The sequence below is a fragment of the Phalangium opilio genome, unplaced genomic scaffold (assembly GCF_054372755.1).
Source record: "Phalangium opilio isolate 3A_F unplaced genomic scaffold, DU_Popi_V2 ptg000063l_1, whole genome shotgun sequence".
NCBI lineage: Eukaryota > Metazoa > Arthropoda > Arachnida > Opiliones > Phalangiidae > Phalangium > Phalangium opilio.
Genome location: NW_028324180.1, coordinates 1,631,628 through 1,650,902, shown reverse-complemented (window position 1 = coordinate 1,650,902; position 19,275 = coordinate 1,631,628). Strand labels below are relative to the sequence as shown.

Sequence of the window (19,275 nt, the reverse complement as noted above, 5' to 3'; positions counted from 1 at the left end):
AGGTAAACACTGCGAAGGAGTTAATTTAGTAAAATTACGGAAATATTCAGCATTAATCTCGCTTTAGAACCAGGGCTCCGTGACTTAGTGGTTAAAGTGCCTGTCTTGTAAACAGGAGGTCATGAGTTCGATTCTCGTCGGAGCCTCGTTGTTATGGTACTTGAACTAGTTTTCGTAGCTATTAAATTTTGAAAAACTAAAAATAATAGTTGCTTGAGATATGCATTAATGCAAAGAATAGGTAAACACTGCGAAGGAGTTAATTTAGTAAAATTACGGAAATATTAAACATTAATCTCGCTTTAGAACCAGGGCTCCGTGGCTTAGTGGTTAAAGCGCCTGTCTCGTAAACAGGAGGTCATGAGTTCGATTCTCGTCGGAGCCTCGCTGTTATGGTACTTGAACTAGTTTTCGTAGCTATTAAATTTTGAAAAACTAAAAATAATAGTTGCTTGAGATATGCATTAATGCAAAGAATAGGTAAACACTGCGAAGGAGTTAATTTAGTAAAATTACGGAAATATTCAACATTAATCTTGCTTCGGAACCAGGGCTCCGTGGCTTAGTGGTTAAAGCGCCTGTCTTGTAAAAGGGAGATCATGAGATCGATTGTCGTCGGAGCCTCCTTGTTATGATACTTGAACTAGTTTTCATAGCTACTAAATTTTGAAAAACTAAAAATAATAGTTGCTTGAGATACGCATATATTTAAACAATTGCGTAAAACTACAAACGAGTTAATTTAGGAAAATTAATGAAATATTCAGCATTAATCTAGCTTCGAAACCAGGGCTCCGTGGCATAGTGGTTTAAGCGCCTGTCTTGTTAAAAGGAGATCATGAGTTCGATTCTCGTCGGAGCCTCGTTGTTATGATACTTGAACTAGTTTTCATAGCTACTAAAGTTTGAAAATCTAAAAATAATAACTGGTTGAGATATGTATTTATGCAAACAATAGGGTAAAACAAAAAACGAGTTAATTTAGTAAAATTACGGAAATATTCAGCACTAATCTCGCTTCGGAACCAGGGCTCCGTGGCTTAGTGGTTAAAGCTGCTGTCTTGTAAACAGGAGATCATGAGTTCGATTCTCGTCGGAGCCTCGTTGGTATGATACTTGAACTAGTTTTAGTAGCTATTAAATTTTGAAAAACTTAAAATAATAGTTGCTTGAGAAATGCATTAATGCAAACATTAGGGTAAACACTGCGAAGGAGTTAATTTAGTAAAATTACGGAAATATTCAACATTAATCTTGCTTCGGAACCAGGGCTCCGTGGCTTAGTGGTTAAAGCGCCTGTCTTGTAAACAGGAGGTCATGAGTTCGATTCTCGTCGGAGCCTCGTTGTTATGATACTTGAACTAGATTTCGTAGCTATTAAATTTTGAAAAACTAAAAATTATAGTTGCTTGAGATATGCATTAATGCAAAGAATAGGTAAACACTGCAAAGGATTTAATTTAGTAAAATTACGGAAATATTCAGCATTAATCTCGCTTCGGAACCAGGGCTCCGTGGCTTAGTGGTTAAAGCGCCTGTCTTGTAAACAGGAGATCATGAGTTCGATTCTCGTCGGAGCCTCGCTGTTATGGTACTTGAACTAGTTTTCGTAGCTATTAAATTTTGAAAAACTAAAAATAATAGTTGCTTGAGATATGCATTAATGCAAAGAATAGGTAAACACTGCGAAGGAGTTAATTTAGTAAAATTACGGAAATATTCAACATTAATCTTGCTTCGGAACCAGGGCTCCGTGGCTTAGTGGTTAAAGCGCCTGTCTTGTAAAAGGGAGATCATGAGATCGATTGTCGTCGGAGCCTCCTTGTTATGATACTTGAACTAGTTTTCATAGCTACTAAATTTTGAAAAACTAAAAATAATAGTTGCTTGAGATACGCATATATTTAAACAATTGCGTAAAACTACAAACGAGTTAATTTAGGAAAATTAATGAAATATTCAGCATTAATCTAGCTTCGAAACCAGGGCTCCGTGGCATAGTGGTTTAAGCGCCTGTCTTGTTAAAAGGAGATCATGAGTTCGATTCTCGTCGGAGCCTCGTTGTTATGATACTTGAACTAGTTTTCATAGCTACTAAAGTTTGAAAATCTAAAAATAATAACTGGTTGAGATATGTATTTATGCAAACAATAGGGTAAAACAAAAAACGAGTTAATTTAGTAAAATTACGGAAATATTCAGCACTAATCTCGCTTCGGAACCAGGGCTCCGTGGCTTAGTGGTTAAAGCTGCTGTCTTGTAAACAGGAGATCATGAGTTCGATTCTCGTCGGAGCCTCGTTGGTATGATACTTGAACTAGTTTTAGTAGCTATTAAATTTTGAAAAACTTAAAATAATAGTTGCTTGAGAAATGCATTAATGCAAACATTAGGGTAAACACTGCGAAGGAGTTAATTTAGTAAAATTACGGAAATATTCAACATTAATCTTGCTTCGGAACCAGGGCTCCGTGGCTTAGTGGTTAAAGCGCCTGTCTTGTAAACAGGAGGTCATGAGTTCGATTCTCGTCGGAGCCTCGTTGTTATGATACTTGAACTAGATTTCGTAGCTATTAAATTTTGAAAAACTAAAAATTATAGTTGCTTGAGATATGCATTAATGCAAAGAATAGGTAAACACTGCAAAGGATTTAATTTAGTAAAATTACGGAAATATTCAGCATTAATCTCGCTTCGGAACCAGGGCTCCGTGGCTTAGTGGTTAAAGCGCCTGTCTTGTAAACAGGAGATCATGAGTTCGATTGTCGTCGGAGCCTCGTTGTTATGATACTTGAACTAGTTTTCGTAGCTATTAAATTTTGAAAAACTAAAAATAATAGTTGCTTGAGATATGCATTAATGCAAACAATAGGGTAAACACTACGAAGGAGTTAATTTAGTAAAATTACTGAAATATTCAGCATTAATCTCGCTTTCGAACCAGGGCTCCGTGGCTTAGTGGTTAAAGCGCCTGTCTCGTAGACAGGAGATCATGAGTTCGATTCTCGTCGGAGCCTCGTTGTTATGATACTTGAACTAGTTTTAGAAGCTTTTAAATTTTGAAAAACTTAAAATAATAGTTGCTTGAGAAATGCATTAATGCAAAGAATAGGTAAACACTGCGAAGGATTTAATTTAGTAAAATTACGGAAATATTCAGCTTTAATCTCGCTTCGGAACCAAGGCTCCGTGGCTTAGTTGTTAAAGCGCCTGTCTTGTAAACAGGAGATCATGAGTTCGATTCTCGTCGGAGCCTCGTTGTTATGATACTTGAACTAGTTTTAGTAGCTTTTAAATTTTGAAAAACTTAAAATAATAGTTGCTTGAGAAATGCATTAATGCAAAGAATAGGTAAACACTGCGAAGGATTTAATTTAGTAAAATTACGGAAATATTCAGCATTAATCTCGCTTTGGAACCAGGGCTCCGTGGCTTAGTGGTTAAAGCGCCTGTCTTGTAAACAGGAGATCATGAGTTCGATTCTCGTCGGAGCCTCGTTGTTATGATACTTGAACTAGTTTTCGTAGCTATTAAATTTTGAAAAACTAAAAATTATAGTTGCTTGAGATATGCATTAGTGCAAAGAATAGGTAAACACTGCGAAGGATTTAATTTAGTAAATTTACGGAAATATTCAGCATTAATCTCGCTTTGGAACCAGGGCTCCGTGGCTTAGTGGTTAAAGCGCCTGTCTTGTAAGCAGGAGGTCATGACTTCGATTCTCGTCGGAGCCTCGTTGTTGTGATACTTGAACTAGTTTTCGTAGCTATTAAATTTTGAAAAACTTAAAATTATAGTTGCTTGAGATATGCATTAATGCAAAGAATAGGTAAACACTGCGAAGGATTTAATTTAGTAAAATTACGGAAAAATTCAGCATTAATCTAGCTTCGAAACCAGGGCTCCGTGGGTTAGTGGTTAAAGCGCCTGTCTTGTAGAAAGGAGATCATGAGTTCGATTCTCGTCGGAGCCTCGTTGTTATGATACTTGAACTAGTTTTCGTAGCTATTAAATTTTGAAAAATTAAAAATAATAACTGGTTGAGATATGCATTAATGCAAAGAATAGGGTAAAACTAAAAACGAGTTAATTAAGTAAAATTTCAGAAATATTCAGCATTAATCTCGCTTCGGAACCAGGGCTCCGTGGCTTAGTGGATAAAGCGCCTGTCTTGTAAACAGGAGATCATGAGTTCGATTCTCGTCGGAGCCTCGTTGTTATGATACTTGAACTAGTTTTCATAGCTACTAAATTTTGAAAAACTAAAAATAATAACTGGTTGAGATATGCATTAATGCACACAATAGGGTAAAACTAAAAACGAGTTAATTTAGTAAAATTACGGAAATATTCAGCATTAATCTCGCTTCGGAACCAGGGCTCCGTGGGTTAGTGGTTAAAGCGCCTGTCTTGTAAACAGGAGATCATGAGTTCGATTCTCGTCGGAGCCTCGTTGTTATGATACTTGAACTAGTTTTCGTAGCTATTAAATTTTGAAAAACTAAAAATTATAGTTGCTTGAGATATGCATTAGTGCAAAGAATAGGTAAACACTGCGAAGGATTTAATTTAGTAAAATTACGGAAATATTCAACATTAATCTCGCTTCGGAACCAGGGCTCCGTGGCTTAGTGGTTAAAGCGCCTGTCTTGTAGAAAGGAGATCATGAGTTCGATTCTCGTCGGAGCCTCGTTGTTATGATACTTGAACTAGTTTTCGTAGCTATTAAATTTTGAAAAATTAAAAATAATAACTGGTTGAGATATGCATTAATGCAAAGAATAGGGTAAAACTAAAAACGAGTTAATTAAGTAAAATTTCAGAAATATTCAGCATTAATCTCGCTTCGGAACCAGGGCTCCGTGGCTTAGTGGATAAAGCGCCTGTCTTGTAAACAGGAGATCATGAGTTCGATTCTCGTCGGAGCCTCGTTGTTATGATACTAGAACTAGTTTTCGTAGCTATTAAATTTTGAAAAACTAAAAATAATAACTGGTTGAGATATGCATTAATTCAAACAATAGGGTAATACTAAAAACGAGTTAATTTAGTAAAATTACGGAAATATTCAACATTAATCTCGCTTCGGAACCAGGGCTCCGTGGGTTAGTGGTTAAAGCGCCTGTCTTGTAAAAAGGAGATCATGAGTTCGATTCTCGTCGGAGCCTCGTTGTTATGATACTTGAACTAGTTTTCGTATCTTTTAAATTTTGAAAAACTAATAATTATAGTTGCTTGAGATATTCTAGAGGGCCGGTAGGCCCTTCTAGATAAGATCCCACACCCTCCCGTAATGTTAAATGAAAATTCACAGATTTTCGCCGATTTTCCCATAGGAATAACATGGGGTTTTTGGTGCTCCTGTACATCGAATCATTTAAAAACTACATGGAAGTTAGCTTTCGGAATACTTTTAAATTAACAAGTAACTGTTCAAGGTGTGCCTTTTTCAAGTTTCATCAAAATTAATTAAGTCTCAGTATGTTAATTTAATTAAAAATGTAAGTACCTAGAAAGATTATTCTACAGCAGACGACGCAAATTGTTCATTACTCTACAGTAGACGACGCTAATTTGCCATTTCACCGCCTTGAAACTTTAACTTGATTTTTTTCAATAAATATAACACTATATTTATTAAAAATTTCTCTGGCGGGTCTAATTTTCGTTTAATTATGTGTCTCGGTTGAAATTCTATACTTAAGATACCTTTTTAATTTATATTTTAGATGCTAGTTTCGACCAAGGCTTAAGTTGCCTTACTTAGGCCATGGATTTATAATAGAAGCTTACGCTTCATGGATATTTCACAGTAGCCTTCAGTAAGGCATTTTGATTTTAAACACATTTATGTCACAAAAATTCGCGCGGGTGGGGACTGGGGGGCTGATGACGTAGAAATTGAGGCAAACTTTTTTCTTTTGGCGCGCGTGCGCGCGCGCTATTCAAAATTAGAACTCGATCAGGTGAAAAACTTCAACCCCCCTCTGAATTTGCCTCAAATTCTACGTCACAAACGCGCGTGCCAGGCTGGTACTATTTCAGACGAGGAATAAATGTTGTGCGCGTTTTAAGGTGAGTGAAATATCCAGAAAGCGTAAGCTTCTATTATAAATCCATGCTTAGGCAGACTATTGAGTGAGTCTATGCAATGGGTGATTGTAAAAGCTGGAAGGATAGATGGATCAGTGTTGGAAATAAGGATATTTTTAAAACTGGACCTGTGGCCTAGGTATTTTAATTAAAATAACTGTCCACGGTGCCAATCACTGTAAACGTACAAGGGCAGTGCACGCAATGTCATGGATAATTGCAATCGTAAAGTGGACTGTAAAAGATACGGCTTTGATAGTTTAAAATCGTGGCAGGTTTGTTTTGAAGTTGACTATTAAGCTCGGGTTCTAAAACGAATTGTGAGCCGTATCATATAAGAATTAGTAGAAGTGTAGAACCATTTTTAACCTCGTCCTAGAAGTGAAAAATTTCGCATTTCAGGCAAATATTATTTTATAATAAATTAATACAAATAAAGACTGAAGGAACAGATATTATATAAAAAAGGACTTGGTTTGCCCAAGCCTAAAAAACAAAACGATAAGAGTTTTTTCCAGTTGACTGAAGCGCGGATATTTTATTTTTCTATATAATTTTAAAGACAATCTGTATTTTACTACTCTTTAATTCAATCTCCTGATTTTACTGGTAATGCATTTATTTCCTATAAATTAATTGAAATAAAATATTACTTATCTCAGATTTTTCATGATAAAATGTTTACGAAAATGGAATTGTTGTTGAAAAATCTGAGATAAGATATTTTATTTCAATTAATTTATAGGAAATAAATCCATTACCAGTAAAATCAGGAGATTGAATTAAAGAGTAGTAAAATACAGATTGTCTTTAAAATTATATAGAAAAATAAAATATCCGCGCTTCAGTCAACTGGAAAAAACTCTTATCGTTTTGTTTTTTAGGCTTGGGCAAACCAAGTCCTTTTTTATATAATGCATTGATGCAAAGAATAGGTAAACACTGCGAAGGAATTCATTTAGTAAAATTACGGAAATATTCAGCATTAATCTCGCTTCGGAACCAGGGCTCCGTGGCTTAGTGGTTAAAGCGCCTGTCTCGTAAAAAGGAGATCATGAGTTCGATTCTCGTCGGAGCCTTGTTGTTATGATACTTGAACTAGTTTTCGTAGCTTTTAAATTTTGAAAAACTAAAAATTATATTTGCTTGAGATATGCATTAATGCAAAGAATAGCTAAACACTGCGAAGGATTTAATTTAGTAAAATTACGGAAATATTCAGCATTAATCTCGCTTCGGAACCAGGGCTCCGTGGCTTAGTGGTTAAAGCGCCTGTCTCGGTAAACAGGAGATCATGAGTTCGATTCTCGTCGGAGCCTTGTTGTTATGAAATTTGAACTAGTTTTCGTAGCTTTTAAGTTTTGAAAAACTAAAAATTATAGTTGCTTGAGTTATGCATTAATGCAAAGAATAGGTAAACACTGCGAAGGATTTAATTTAGTAAAATTACGGAAATATTCAGCATTAATCTCGCTTCGGAACCAGGGCTCCGTGGCTTAGTGGTTAAAGCGCCTGTATCGTAAACAGGAGATCATGAGTTCGATTCTCGTCGGAGCCTTGTTGTTATGAAACTTGAACCAATTTTCGTAGGTATTAAATTTTGAAAAACTAAAAGTAATAGTTGCTTGAGATATGCATTAATGCAAAGAATAGGTAAACACTGCGAAAGATTTAATTTAGTAAAATTTCGGAAATATTCAGCATTAATCTCGATTTGGAACCAGGGCTCCGTGGCTTAGTGGTTAAAGCGCCTGTCTCGTAAACAGGAGATCATGAGTTCGATTCTCGTCGGAGCCTCGTTGTTATGATACTTGAACTAGTTTTAGTAGCTTTTAAATTTTGAAAAACTTAAAATAATAGTTGCTTGAGAAATGCATTAATGCAAAGAATAGGTAAACATTGCGAAGGATTTAATTTAGTAAAATTACGGAAATATTCAGCATTAATCTCGCTTTGGAACCAGGGCTCCGTGGCTTAGTGGTTAAAGCGCCTGTCTTGTAAACAGGAGATCATGAGTTCGATTCTCGTCGGAGCCTCGTTGTTATGATACTTGAACTAGTTTTCGTAGCTATTAAATTTTGAAAAACTAAAAATTATAGTTGCTTGAGATATACATTAGTGCAAAGAATAGGTAAACACTGCGAAGGATTTAATTTAGTAAAATTACGGAAATATTCAGCTTTAATCTCGCTTCGGAACCAAGGCTCCGTGGCTTAGTTGTTAAAGCGCCTGTCTTGTAAACAGGAGATCATGAGTTCGATTCTCGTCGGAGCGTCGTTGTTATGATACTTGAACTAGTTTTAGTAGCTTTTAAATTTTGAAAAACTTAAAATAATAGTTGCTTGAGAAATGCATTAATGCAAAGAATAGGTTAACACTGCGAAGGATTTAATTTAGTAAAATTACGGAAATATTCAGCATTAATCTAGCTTCGAAACCAGGGCTCCGTGGGTTAGTGGTTAAAGCGCCTGTCTTGTAAAAAGGAGATCATGAGTTCGATTCTCGTCGGAGCCTCGTTGTTATGATACTTGAACTAGTTTTCATAGCTATTAAATTTTGAAAAACTAAAAATTATAGTTGCTTGAGATATGCATTAGTGCAAAGAATAGGTAAACACTGCGAAGGATTTAATTTAGTAAATTTACGGAAATATTCAGCATTAATCTCGCTTTGGAACCAGGGCTCCGTGGCTTAGTGGTTAAAGCGCCTGTCTTGTAAGCAGGAGGTCATGACTTCGATTCTCGTCGGAGCCTCGTTGTTATGATACTTGAACTAGTTTTCGTAGCTATTAAATTTTGAAAAACTTAAAATTATAGTTGCTTGAGATATGCATTAATGCAAAGAATAGGTAAACACTGCGAAGGATTTAATTTAGTAAAATTACGGAAATATTCAGCATTAATCTCGCTTCGGAACCAGGGCTCCGTGGCTTAGTGGTTAAAGCGCCTGTCTTGTAAACAGGAGATCATGAGTTCGATTCTCGTCGGAGCCTCGTTGTTATGATACTTGAACTAGTTTTCGTAGCTATTAAATTTTGAAAAACTAAAAATTATAGTTGCTTGAGATATGCATTAGTGCAAAGAATAGGTTAACACTGCGAAGGATTTAATTTAGTAAAATTACGGAAATATTCAACATTAATCTCGCTTCGGAACCAGGGCTCCGTGGCTTAGTGGATAAAGCGCCTGTCTTGTAAACAGGAGATCATGAGTTCGATTCTCGTCGGAGCCTCGTTGTTATGATACTTGAACTAGTTTTCGTAGCTATTAAATTTTGAAAAATTAAAAATAATAACTGGTTGAGATATGCATTAATTCAAACAATAGGGTAATACTAAAAACGAGTTAATTTAGTAAAATTACGGAAATATTCAACATTAATCTCGCTTCGGAACCAGGGCTCCGTGGGTTAGTGGTTAAAGCGCCTGTCTTGTAAAAAGGAGATCATGAGTTCGATTCTCGTCGGAGCCTCGTTGTTATGATACTTGAACTAGTTTTCGTATCTTTTAAATTTTGAAAAACTAATAATTATAGTTGCTTGAGATATTCTAGAGGGCCGGTAGGCCCTTCTAGATAAGATCCCACACCCTCCCGTAATGTTAAATGAAAATTCACAGATTTTCGCCGATTTTCCCATAGGAATAACATGGGGTTTTTGGTGCTCCTGTACATCGAATCATTTAAAAACTACATGGAAGTTAGCTTTCGGAATACTTTTAAATTAACAAGTAACTGTTCAAGGTGTGCCTTTTTCAAGTTTCATCAAAATTAATTAAGTCTCAGTATGTTAATTTAATTAAAAATGTAAGTACCTAGAAAGATTATTCTACAGCAGACGACGCTAATTGTTCATTACTCTACAGTAGACGACGCTAATTTGCCATTTCACCGCCTTGAAACTTTAACTTGATTTTTTTCAATAAATATAACACTATATTTATTAAAAATTTCTCTGGCGGGTCTAATTTTCGTTTAATTATGTGTCTCGGTTGAAATTCTATACTTAAGATACCTTTTTAATTTATATTTTAGATGCTAGTTTCGACCAAGGCTTAAGTTGCCTTACTTAGGCCATGGATTTATAATAGAAGCTTACGCTTCATGGATATTTCACAGTAGCCTTCAGTAAGGCATTTTGATTTTAAACACATTTATGTCACAAAAATTCGCGCGGGTGGGGACTGGGGGGCTGATGACGTAGAAATTGAGGCAAACTTTTTTCTTTTGGCGCGCGTGCGCGCTCGCTATTCAAAATTAGAACTCGATCAGGTGAAAAACTTCAACCCCCCTCTGAATTTGCCTCAAATTCTACGTCACAAACGCGCGTGCCAGGCTGGTACTATTTCAGACGAGGAATAAATGTTGTGCGCGTTTTAAGGTGAGTGAAATATCCAGAAAGCGTAAGCTTCTATTATAAATCCATGCTTAGGCAGACTATTGAGTGAGTCTATGCAATGGGTGATTGTAAAAGCTGGAAGGATAGATGGATCAGTGTTGGAAATAAGGATATTTTTAAAACTGGACCTGTGGCCTAGGTATTTTAATTAAAATAACTGTCCACGGTGCCAATCACTGTAAACGTACAAGGGCAGTGCACGCAATGTCATGGATAATTGCAATCGTAAAGTGGACTGTAAAAGATACGGCTTTGATAGTTTAAAATCGTGGCAGGTTTGTTTTGAAGTTGACTATTAAGCTCGGGTTCTAAAACGAATTGTGAGCCGTATCATATAAGAATTAGTAGAAGTGTAGAACCATTTTTAACCTCGTCCTAGAAGTGAAAAATTTCGCATTTCAGGCAAATATTATTTTATAATAAATTAATACAAATAAAGACTGAAGGAACAGATATTATATAAAAAAGGACTTGGTTTGCCCAAGCCTAAAAAACAAAACGATAAGAGTTTTTTCCAGTTGACTGAAGCGCGGATATTTTATTTTTCTATATAATTTTTAAGACAATCTGTATTTTACTACTCTTTAATTCAATCTCCTGATTTTACTGGTAATGCATTTATTTCCTATAAATTAATTGAAATAAAATATTACTTATCTCAGATTTTTCATGATAAAATGTTTACGAAAATGGAATTGTTGTTGAAAAATCTGAGATAAGATATTTTATTTCAATTAATTTATAGGAAATAAATCCATTACCAGTAAAATCAGGAGATTGAATTAAAGAGTAGTAAAATACAGATTGTCTTTAAAATTATATAGAACAAGTTGGGAAAACCAAAATATTACCTCTCCGAGTCAAGACGACTACTTACAAACTTATTTACCCAGATATGGAAATGTTTCTTAAGTTAAAATTTATGAAATATTAAAGCAGTATACAAAGCATAGCAAATTTACTGTAAATCAGACGACATTTTACATCCAATAATGATATACTTGTACATATTAAAATCATCCGATGGGGGAAAAACGGGTCATCGGCGTTTTATAAATGACGCTAGCGCAATAAAGCGTGCAAGGTACCAAGGCTTAACAAAAATTGTAGGATAACATATTTATAGAGATAGATAACAACTTTTAAAATTAAAATTAGAAACTAACATATCTCTTAAAATTCTCGCGTGATCAACTGGTTTCACGCCAATTAAATAGCTATAGTCCCATAGAGCTATTTGTATTAATTCCTCCATGGTTTTTTCGCCAAGCTGAGAACTACGCGTTTTACGTCACGTTATCAAAAAAGCAGACTATTTTCTTTGAAGACCGCGCTAGCTCAGCGCTAAGCACCGTGACGTCAAAATTCAAAAACAAAATTCCTGGGCCGCGTTCAGCAGCGCGAGGCTCTGCTGAACGCGACCCAGATTTCCACCATGATTATAAATCTAAGCCTAATTATTTAAAAGTGTATTTAACTTTCGGCTCACTCTGAACCGTTAATGTCTCTGCATACAGAAACGAAAACCAAACCCAAACTTTTACTTTTTGGTTCACTAGGCCTATTGACAAATAAGAGTTCAATTGACCAACATAGTAGCGTTGAACTTGTATTCACTTTAGAAAGGATTATGCTGTAAACAGATGTAGTATAGCTTAAGTAATATATAAACATCCATTTTAAATAATAATATTAAAAAAAATCTTTGGAATATCAAAATGAAATAGAGCTTTAAAGCTACAAAAGTACTAAATGCATCATAATTACGAAAAATATTTCCACATATTCAGTTTATATTAAGAATAAAGGGAATATTATGGTTGTGTTGGATTTCTTTACACATCAAAACAAAACGAATTTCTAACGCAGCGCACTACTGTAACAACGGACGGACACATACAGACAAAAACATAGACTGCTTATAACTCTTTCCGTATTAATTTTGAATTGAGAAACAAGATTATCTTAAATATTAAAATAAATATAATTAATATTTAATATTTTCTTCGTTAGTTATTCGCGTTATTGAACGTTACATCGTTTTAAAAAAGAACAATTAAACATTCTTGAGAGACTTGACTAATATTGGCGTTTGAAATGAAGCATACGCCGGTTGCTTCGCCTTACTAAAATAGGTAGTATATAAGGGTTTCGAATCGCAGCCATGGATAAGAACAGCGCAATTGCGTGAACCTTTGGTGGAAGCCCCACCTTAGGGAGGCCGGACGTTTCTCGTAACCCTGGCCGATCGCCGCGTATGTCTTAACCTTAACGATGATGATGGAGTAGAAGCCAGGTGTGCAGACTGGTGTCCATGTGGGATGGACAAAAACAATGACCAGAAGATGGTGGTGTGTAGAAACCAGTGTGTACAGACTGGTGTCCATGTGGGATGGACAAAAACAAAGACCAGAAGATGGTGGTGTTAGAAGCCAGGTGTACAGACTGGTGTCCATGTGGGATGGACAAAGAGCAGATGACGGTGGTGATTAGAAGCCAGTGTGGACAGACTGGTGTCCATGTGGGATGGACAAAGACCACAAGAGGGTGGGGATTAGAAGCCAGTGTGTACAGACTGGTGTCCATGTGGGATGGACAAAGAGCAGCAGATGATTGTGATTAGAAGCCAGTGTGTACAGACTGGTGTCCATGTGGGATGGACAAAGACCAGAGGCTGGTGATGTTAGACAGGCAATGGAGTAATAGCCTGTAAGTGTGATACAATTTTCGAAATTTCCGGAAATTTAGAACACGTTTGCTCCGATTTGCAAACTGCGAACGCGGTCACGTGGGTGTAACAACAGACAGACACACACACACACACACACACACACACACAGACACGTCGAAATTAGAACCTCTCCGTGACATACGTCACTCGGAGAGGTAAAAATAAAATATCCGCGCTTCAGTCAACTGGAAAAAACTCTTATCGTTTTGTTTTTTAGGCTTGGGCAAACCAAGTCCTTTTTTATATAATGCATTGATGCAAAGAATAGGTAAACACTGCGAAGGAATTCATTTAGTAAAATTACGGAAATATTCAGCATTAATCTCGCTTCGGAACCAGGGCTCCGTGGCTTAGTGGTTAAAGCGCCTGTCTCGTAAAAAGGAGATCATGAGTTCGATTCTCGTCGGAGCCTCGTTGTTATGATACTTTAACTAGTTTTCGTAGCTATTAAATTTTGAAAAACTAAAAATAATAACTGGTTGAGATATGCATTAATGCAAAAAATAGGGTAAAACTAAAAACGAGTTAATTTAGTAAAATTTCAGAAATATGCAGCATTAATCTCGCTTCGGAACCAGGGCTCCGTGGCATAGTGGTTAAAGCGCTTGTCTTGTAAACAGGAGATCATGAGTTCGATTCTCGTCGGAGCCTTGTTGTTATGATACTTGAACTAGTTTTCGTAGCTTTTAAATTTTGAAAAACTAAAAATTATATTTGCTTGAGATATGCATTAATGCAAAGAATAGCTAAACACTGCGAAGGATTTAATTTAGTAAAATTACGGAAATATTCAGCATTAATCTCGCTTCGGAACCAGGGCTCCGTGGCTTAGTGGTTAAAGCGCCTGTCTCGGTAAACAGGAGATCATGAGTTCGATTCTCGTCGGAGCCTTGTTGTTATGAAATTTGAACTAGTTTTCGTAGCTTTTAAGTTTTGAAAAACTAAAAATTATAGTTGCTTGAGTTATGCATTAATGCAAAGAATAGGTAAACACTGCGAAGGATTTAATTTAGTAAAATTACGGAAATATTCAGCATTAATCTCGCTTCGGAACCAGGGCTCCGTGGCTTAGTGGTTAAAGCGCCTGTATCGTAAACAGGAGATCATGAGTTCGATTCTCGTCGGAGCCTTGTTGTTATGAAACTTGAACCAATTTTCGTAGGTATTAAATTTTGAAAAACTAAAAGTAATAGTTGCATGAGATATGCATTAATGCAAAGAATAGCTAAACACTGCGAAGGAGTTAATTTAGGAAAATTACTGAAATATTCAGCATTAATCTCGCTTCGGAACCAGGGCTCCGTGGCATAGTGGTTAAAGCGCCTGTCTTGTAAACAGGAGATCATGAGTTCGATTCTCGTCGGAGCCTTGTTGTTATGATACTTGAACTAGTTTTCGTAGCTATTAAATTTTGAAAATCTAAAAATAATAGTTGCTTGAGATATGCATTAATGCAAACAATAGGGTAAAACTAAAAACGAGTTAATTTAGTAAAAATTCGGAAATATTCAGCATTAATCTCGCTTCGGAACCAGGGCTCCGTGGCATAGTGGTTAAAGCGCCTGTCTCGTAAACAGGAGGTCCTGAGTTCGGTTCTCGTCGGAGCCTTGTTGTAATGATACTTGAACTAGTTTTCGTAGCTTTTAAATTTTGAAAAACTAAAAATTATAGTTGCTTGAGATATGCATTAATGCAAAGAATAGGTAAACACTGCGAAGGAGTTAATTTAGTAAAATTACGGAAATATTCAGCATTAATCTCGCTTCGGAACCAGGGCTCCGTGGCATAGTGGTTAAAGCGCCTGTCTTGTAAACAGGAGATCATGAGTTCGATTCTCGTCGGAGCCTCGTTGTTATGATACTTGAACTAGTTTTCGTAGCTTTTAAATTTTGAAAAACTAAAAATTATATTTGCTTGAGATACGCATATATTTAAACAATTGGGTAAAACTACAAACGATTTAATTTAGGAAAATTACTGAAATATTCAGCATTGATCTCGCTTCGCAACCAGGGCTCCGTGGCATAGTGGTTAAAGCGCTTGTCTTGTAAACAGGAGATCATGAGTTCGATTCTCGTCGGAGCCTCGTTGTTATGATACTTGAACTAGTTTTCGTAGCTTTTAAATTTTGAAAAACTAAAAATTATAGTTGCTTGAGATATGCATTAATGCAAAGAATAGGTAAACACTGCGAAGGATTTAATTTAGTAAAATTACGGAAATATTCAGCATTAATCTCGCTTCGGAACCAGGGCTCCGTGGCTTAGTGGTTAAAGCGCCTGTCTCGGTAAACAGGAGATCATGAGTTCGATTCTCGTCGGAGCCTTGTTGTTATGAAATTTGAACTAGTTTTCGTAGCTTTTAAGTTTTGAAAAACTAAAAATTATAGTTGCTTCAGTTATGCATTAATGCAAAGAATAGGTAAACACTGCGAAGGATTTAATTTAGGAAAATTACTGAAATATTCAGCATTAATCTCGCTTCGGAACCAGGGCTCCGTGGCATAGTGGTTAAAGCGCCTGTCTTGTAAACAGGAGATCATGAGTTCGATTCTCGTCGGAGCCTTGTTGTTATGATACTTGAACTAGTTTTCGTAGCTATTAAATTTTGAAAATCTAAAAATAATAGTTGCTTGAGATATGCATTAATGCAAACAATAGGGTAAAACTAAAAACGAGTTAATTTAGTAAAAATTCGGAAATATTCAGCATTAATCTCGCTTCGGAACCAGGGCTCCGTGGCATAGTGGTTAAAGCGCCTGTCTCGTAAACAGGAGGTCCTGAGTTCGGTTCTCGTCGGAGCCTTGTTGTAATGATACTTGAACTAGTTTTCGTAGCTTTTAAATTTTGAAAAACTAAAAATTATAGTTGCTTGAGATATGCATTAATGCAAAGAATAGGTAAACACTGCGAAGGAGTTAATTTAGTAAAATTACGGAAATATTCAGCATTAATCTCGCTTCGGAACCAGGGCTCCGTGGCATAGTGGTTAAAGCGCCTGTCTTGTAAACAGGAGATCATGAGTTCGATTCTCGTCGGAGCCTCGTTGTTATGATACTTGAACTAGTTTTCGTAGCTTTTAAATTTTGAAAAACTAAAAATTATATTTGCTTGAGATACGCATATATTTAAACAATTGGGTAAAACTACAAACGATTTAATTTAGGAAAATTACTGAAATATTCAGCATTGATCTCGCTTCGCAACCAGGGCTCCGTGGCATAGTGGTTAAAGCGCTTGTCTTGTAAACAGGAGATCATGAGTTCGATTCTCGTCGGAGCCTCGTTGTTATGATACTTGAACTAGTTTTCGTAGCTTTTAAATTTTGAAAAACTAAAAATTATAGTTGCTTGAGATATGCATTAATGCAAAGAATAGGTAAACACTGCGAAGGATTTAATTTAGTAAAATTACGGAAATATTCAGCATTAATCTCGCTTCGGAACCAGGGCTCCGTGGCTTAGTGGTTAAAGCGCCTGTCTCGGTAAACAGGAGATCATGAGTTCGATTCTCGTCGGAGCCTTGTTGTTATGAAATTTGAACTAGTTTTCGTAGCTTTTAAGTTTTGAAAAACTAAAAATTATAGTTGCTTCAGTTATGCATTAATGCAAAGAATAGGTAAACACTGCGAAGGATTTAATTTAGTAAAATTACGGAAATATTCAGCATTAATCTCGCTTCGGAACCAGGGCTCCGTGGCATAGTGGTTAAAGCGCCTGTCTCGGTAAACAGGAGATCATGAGTTCGATTCTCGTCGGAGCCTTGTTGTTATGATACTTGATCTAGTTTTCGTACCTATTAAATTTTGAAAAACTAATAATTATAGTTGCTTGAGATATGCATTAACGCAAAGAATAGGTAAACACTGCGAAGGAGTTAATTTAGTAAAATTACGGAAATATTTAGCATTAATCTCGCTTCGGAACCAGGGTTCCGTGGCTTAGTGGTTAAAGCGCCTGTCTCGTAAACAGGAGGCCATGAGTTCGGTTCTCGTCGGAGCCTTGTTGTAATGATACTTGAACTAGTTTTCGTAGCTTTTAAATTTTGAAAAACTAAAAATTATATTTGCTTGAGATACGCATATATTTAAACAATTGGGTAAAACTACAAACGATTTAATTTAGGAAAATTACTGAAATATTCAGCATTAATCTCGCTTCGGAACCAGGGCTCCGTGGCTTAGTGGTTAAAGCGCCTGTATCGTAAACAAGAGATCATGAATTCGATTCTCGTCGGAGCCTTGTTGTTATGAAATTTGAACTAGTTTTCGTAGCTATTAAATTTTGAAAAACTAAAAATAATAGTTGCTTGAGATATGCATTAATGCAAAGAATAGCTAAACACTGCGAAGGAGTTAATTTAGTAAAATTTCGGAAACATTCAGCATTAATCTCGCTTCGGAACCAGGGCTCCGTGGCTTAGTGGTTAAAGCGCCTGTCTTGTAAAAAGGAGATCATGAGTTCAATTCTCGTCGGAGCCGCGTTGTTATGATACTTGAACTAGTTTTCGTACCTATTAAATTTTGAAAAACTAAAAATAATAGTTGCTTGAGATATGCATTAATGCAAAGAATAGGTAAACACTGCGAAGGAGTTAATTTAGTAAAATTACGGAAATATTTAGCATTAATCTCGCTTCGGAACCAATGCTCCGTGGCTTAGTGGTTAAAGCGCCTGTCTCGGTAAACAGGAGATCATGAGTTCGATTCTCGTCGGAGCCTTGTTGTTATGAAACTTGAACTAGTTTTCGTAGCTTTTAAATTTTGAAAAACTAAAAATTATAGTTGCTTGAGTTATGCATTATTGCAAAGAATAGGTAAACACTGCGAAGGATTTAATTTAGTAAAATTACGGAAATATATAGCATTAATCTCGCTTCGGAACCAGGGCTCCGTGGCTTAGTGGTTAAAGCGCCTGTCTCGTAAACAGGAGATCATGATTTCGATTCTCGTCGGAGCCTTTCTGTTATGAAACTTGAACTAGTTTTCGTAGCTATTAAATTTTGAAAAACTAAAAATAATAACTAGTTGAGATATGCATTAATACAAACAATAGGGAAAAACTAAAAACGAGTTAATTTAGTAAAAATTCGGAAATATTCAGCATTAATCTCGCTTCGGGACCAGGGCTCGTGGCTCAGTGGTTAAAGCGCCTGTCTCGTTAACAGGACATCATGAGTTCGATTCTCGTCGGAGCCTCGTTGTTATGATAACTGAACTAGTTTTCGTAGCTGTTAAATTTTGAAAAACTAAAAATAATAGTTGCTTGAGATATGCATTAATGCAAAGAATAGGTAAACACTGCGAAGGAGTTAATTTAGTAAAATTACGGAAATATTCAGCATTAATCTCGCTTCGGAACCAGGGCTCCGTGGCTTAGTGGTTAAATCGCCTGTCTCGTAAACAGGAGATCATGAGTTCGATTCTCGTCGGAGCCTCGTTGTTATGATACTTGAACTAGTTTTCGTAGCTTTTAAATTTTGAAAAACTAAAAATTATATTTGCTTGAGATACGCCTATATTTAAACAATTGGGTAAAACTACAAACGAGTTAATTTAGGAAAGTAACTGAAATATTCAGCATTAATCTCTCTTCGGAACCAGGGCTCCGTGGCATAGTGGTTAAAGCGCTTGTCTTGTAAACAGGAGATCATGAGTTCGATTCTCGTCGGAGCCTTGTTTTTATGATACTGGAACTATAGTCTGTCAAACGAAAGAAGAGCCCTGAGAAAGTTGTCCAAATTGGTGTCGCCACCATCGACCCCATAGTACTTTATCAACTTGTTTTGTTTTGTCAATAGTCGTCTGTAATATAGTCTGCTTAATCGCAATAGAACCAATATATTTTGCTATATATATTTAATATGTTTATGTTTCATGGTTTTTTACGATCATCGAGTATTAAAGAATATAAAAAAAATAAACGACAAGACACCAGTTTTATCTTTGTTGAACTAGCATTGCAATATATTTTAATGGCATAAGTTAAAATACTTGTCCATAAGTCTAAGTAGTAAGTAGTTCAGCATCAAAGCGTCTTCAGTCCACATCTTCATCAG

At 36.1% G+C, this 19,275-nt stretch overlaps 37 non-coding genes across 37 annotated transcripts; all 37 read left to right on the top strand.

The window, feature by feature from the left end:
• The first annotated feature begins 73 nt into the window (after positions 1-73).
• On the top strand, positions 74-146 carry TRNAT-UGU (transfer RNA threonine (anticodon UGU)). The gene has a single exon. It is a non-coding gene; the product is annotated as a tRNA-Thr (tRNA).
• Positions 147-312: 166 nt separating this feature from the next.
• On the top strand, positions 313-385 carry TRNAT-CGU (transfer RNA threonine (anticodon CGU)). The gene has a single exon. It is a non-coding gene; the product is annotated as a tRNA-Thr (tRNA).
• Positions 386-1,029: 644 nt separating this feature from the next.
• Positions 1,030-1,102, top strand: TRNAT-UGU (transfer RNA threonine (anticodon UGU)). Its single transcript has one exon. It is a non-coding gene; the product is annotated as a tRNA-Thr (tRNA).
• A 167-nt stretch (positions 1,103-1,269) lies between these two features.
• On the top strand, positions 1,270-1,342 carry TRNAT-UGU (transfer RNA threonine (anticodon UGU)). The gene has a single exon. It is a non-coding gene; the product is annotated as a tRNA-Thr (tRNA).
• A 166-nt stretch (positions 1,343-1,508) lies between these two features.
• TRNAT-UGU (transfer RNA threonine (anticodon UGU)) lies at positions 1,509-1,581 on the top strand. Its single transcript has one exon. It is a non-coding gene; the product is annotated as a tRNA-Thr (tRNA).
• A 644-nt stretch (positions 1,582-2,225) lies between these two features.
• Positions 2,226-2,298, top strand: TRNAT-UGU (transfer RNA threonine (anticodon UGU)). Its single transcript has one exon. It is a non-coding gene; the product is annotated as a tRNA-Thr (tRNA).
• A 167-nt stretch (positions 2,299-2,465) lies between these two features.
• Positions 2,466-2,538, top strand: TRNAT-UGU (transfer RNA threonine (anticodon UGU)). The gene has a single exon. It is a non-coding gene; the product is annotated as a tRNA-Thr (tRNA).
• A 166-nt stretch (positions 2,539-2,704) lies between these two features.
• On the top strand, positions 2,705-2,777 carry TRNAT-UGU (transfer RNA threonine (anticodon UGU)). The gene has a single exon. It is a non-coding gene; the product is annotated as a tRNA-Thr (tRNA).
• Positions 2,778-2,944: 167 nt separating this feature from the next.
• Positions 2,945-3,017, top strand: TRNAT-CGU (transfer RNA threonine (anticodon CGU)). The gene has a single exon. It is a non-coding gene; the product is annotated as a tRNA-Thr (tRNA).
• A 166-nt stretch (positions 3,018-3,183) lies between these two features.
• Positions 3,184-3,256, top strand: TRNAT-UGU (transfer RNA threonine (anticodon UGU)). Its single transcript has one exon. It is a non-coding gene; the product is annotated as a tRNA-Thr (tRNA).
• Positions 3,257-3,422: 166 nt separating this feature from the next.
• TRNAT-UGU (transfer RNA threonine (anticodon UGU)) lies at positions 3,423-3,495 on the top strand. The gene has a single exon. It is a non-coding gene; the product is annotated as a tRNA-Thr (tRNA).
• Positions 3,496-3,661: 166 nt separating this feature from the next.
• Positions 3,662-3,734, top strand: TRNAT-UGU (transfer RNA threonine (anticodon UGU)). The gene has a single exon. It is a non-coding gene; the product is annotated as a tRNA-Thr (tRNA).
• Positions 3,735-4,139: 405 nt separating this feature from the next.
• On the top strand, positions 4,140-4,212 carry TRNAT-UGU (transfer RNA threonine (anticodon UGU)). The gene has a single exon. It is a non-coding gene; the product is annotated as a tRNA-Thr (tRNA).
• A 166-nt stretch (positions 4,213-4,378) lies between these two features.
• On the top strand, positions 4,379-4,451 carry TRNAT-UGU (transfer RNA threonine (anticodon UGU)). The gene has a single exon. It is a non-coding gene; the product is annotated as a tRNA-Thr (tRNA).
• Positions 4,452-4,856: 405 nt separating this feature from the next.
• Positions 4,857-4,929, top strand: TRNAT-UGU (transfer RNA threonine (anticodon UGU)). The gene has a single exon. It is a non-coding gene; the product is annotated as a tRNA-Thr (tRNA).
• Positions 4,930-7,099: 2,170 nt separating this feature from the next.
• TRNAT-CGU (transfer RNA threonine (anticodon CGU)) lies at positions 7,100-7,172 on the top strand. The gene has a single exon. It is a non-coding gene; the product is annotated as a tRNA-Thr (tRNA).
• A 406-nt stretch (positions 7,173-7,578) lies between these two features.
• On the top strand, positions 7,579-7,651 carry TRNAT-CGU (transfer RNA threonine (anticodon CGU)). The gene has a single exon. It is a non-coding gene; the product is annotated as a tRNA-Thr (tRNA).
• A 166-nt stretch (positions 7,652-7,817) lies between these two features.
• TRNAT-CGU (transfer RNA threonine (anticodon CGU)) lies at positions 7,818-7,890 on the top strand. The gene has a single exon. It is a non-coding gene; the product is annotated as a tRNA-Thr (tRNA).
• A 166-nt stretch (positions 7,891-8,056) lies between these two features.
• Positions 8,057-8,129, top strand: TRNAT-UGU (transfer RNA threonine (anticodon UGU)). Its single transcript has one exon. It is a non-coding gene; the product is annotated as a tRNA-Thr (tRNA).
• Positions 8,130-8,295: 166 nt separating this feature from the next.
• On the top strand, positions 8,296-8,370 carry TRNAT-UGU (transfer RNA threonine (anticodon UGU)). Its single transcript has one exon. It is a non-coding gene; the product is annotated as a tRNA-Thr (tRNA).
• Positions 8,371-8,773: 403 nt separating this feature from the next.
• Positions 8,774-8,846, top strand: TRNAT-UGU (transfer RNA threonine (anticodon UGU)). The gene has a single exon. It is a non-coding gene; the product is annotated as a tRNA-Thr (tRNA).
• Positions 8,847-9,012: 166 nt separating this feature from the next.
• On the top strand, positions 9,013-9,085 carry TRNAT-UGU (transfer RNA threonine (anticodon UGU)). Its single transcript has one exon. It is a non-coding gene; the product is annotated as a tRNA-Thr (tRNA).
• A 166-nt stretch (positions 9,086-9,251) lies between these two features.
• TRNAT-UGU (transfer RNA threonine (anticodon UGU)) lies at positions 9,252-9,324 on the top strand. Its single transcript has one exon. It is a non-coding gene; the product is annotated as a tRNA-Thr (tRNA).
• Positions 9,325-13,558: 4,234 nt separating this feature from the next.
• Positions 13,559-13,631, top strand: TRNAT-CGU (transfer RNA threonine (anticodon CGU)). The gene has a single exon. It is a non-coding gene; the product is annotated as a tRNA-Thr (tRNA).
• A 166-nt stretch (positions 13,632-13,797) lies between these two features.
• On the top strand, positions 13,798-13,870 carry TRNAT-UGU (transfer RNA threonine (anticodon UGU)). The gene has a single exon. It is a non-coding gene; the product is annotated as a tRNA-Thr (tRNA).
• Positions 13,871-14,276: 406 nt separating this feature from the next.
• On the top strand, positions 14,277-14,349 carry TRNAT-CGU (transfer RNA threonine (anticodon CGU)). Its single transcript has one exon. It is a non-coding gene; the product is annotated as a tRNA-Thr (tRNA).
• Positions 14,350-14,515: 166 nt separating this feature from the next.
• TRNAT-UGU (transfer RNA threonine (anticodon UGU)) lies at positions 14,516-14,588 on the top strand. The gene has a single exon. It is a non-coding gene; the product is annotated as a tRNA-Thr (tRNA).
• A 405-nt stretch (positions 14,589-14,993) lies between these two features.
• On the top strand, positions 14,994-15,066 carry TRNAT-UGU (transfer RNA threonine (anticodon UGU)). Its single transcript has one exon. It is a non-coding gene; the product is annotated as a tRNA-Thr (tRNA).
• Positions 15,067-15,232: 166 nt separating this feature from the next.
• TRNAT-UGU (transfer RNA threonine (anticodon UGU)) lies at positions 15,233-15,305 on the top strand. Its single transcript has one exon. It is a non-coding gene; the product is annotated as a tRNA-Thr (tRNA).
• Positions 15,306-15,711: 406 nt separating this feature from the next.
• Positions 15,712-15,784, top strand: TRNAT-UGU (transfer RNA threonine (anticodon UGU)). The gene has a single exon. It is a non-coding gene; the product is annotated as a tRNA-Thr (tRNA).
• Positions 15,785-16,189: 405 nt separating this feature from the next.
• On the top strand, positions 16,190-16,262 carry TRNAT-UGU (transfer RNA threonine (anticodon UGU)). Its single transcript has one exon. It is a non-coding gene; the product is annotated as a tRNA-Thr (tRNA).
• A 166-nt stretch (positions 16,263-16,428) lies between these two features.
• Positions 16,429-16,501, top strand: TRNAT-UGU (transfer RNA threonine (anticodon UGU)). Its single transcript has one exon. It is a non-coding gene; the product is annotated as a tRNA-Thr (tRNA).
• A 646-nt stretch (positions 16,502-17,147) lies between these two features.
• Positions 17,148-17,220, top strand: TRNAT-CGU (transfer RNA threonine (anticodon CGU)). Its single transcript has one exon. It is a non-coding gene; the product is annotated as a tRNA-Thr (tRNA).
• Positions 17,221-17,625: 405 nt separating this feature from the next.
• On the top strand, positions 17,626-17,698 carry TRNAT-UGU (transfer RNA threonine (anticodon UGU)). The gene has a single exon. It is a non-coding gene; the product is annotated as a tRNA-Thr (tRNA).
• A 406-nt stretch (positions 17,699-18,104) lies between these two features.
• Positions 18,105-18,177, top strand: TRNAT-CGU (transfer RNA threonine (anticodon CGU)). The gene has a single exon. It is a non-coding gene; the product is annotated as a tRNA-Thr (tRNA).
• A 404-nt stretch (positions 18,178-18,581) lies between these two features.
• TRNAT-CGU (transfer RNA threonine (anticodon CGU)) lies at positions 18,582-18,654 on the top strand. The gene has a single exon. It is a non-coding gene; the product is annotated as a tRNA-Thr (tRNA).
• A 166-nt stretch (positions 18,655-18,820) lies between these two features.
• TRNAT-UGU (transfer RNA threonine (anticodon UGU)) lies at positions 18,821-18,893 on the top strand. Its single transcript has one exon. It is a non-coding gene; the product is annotated as a tRNA-Thr (tRNA).
• The last annotated feature ends 382 nt before the right edge of the window (positions 18,894-19,275 follow it).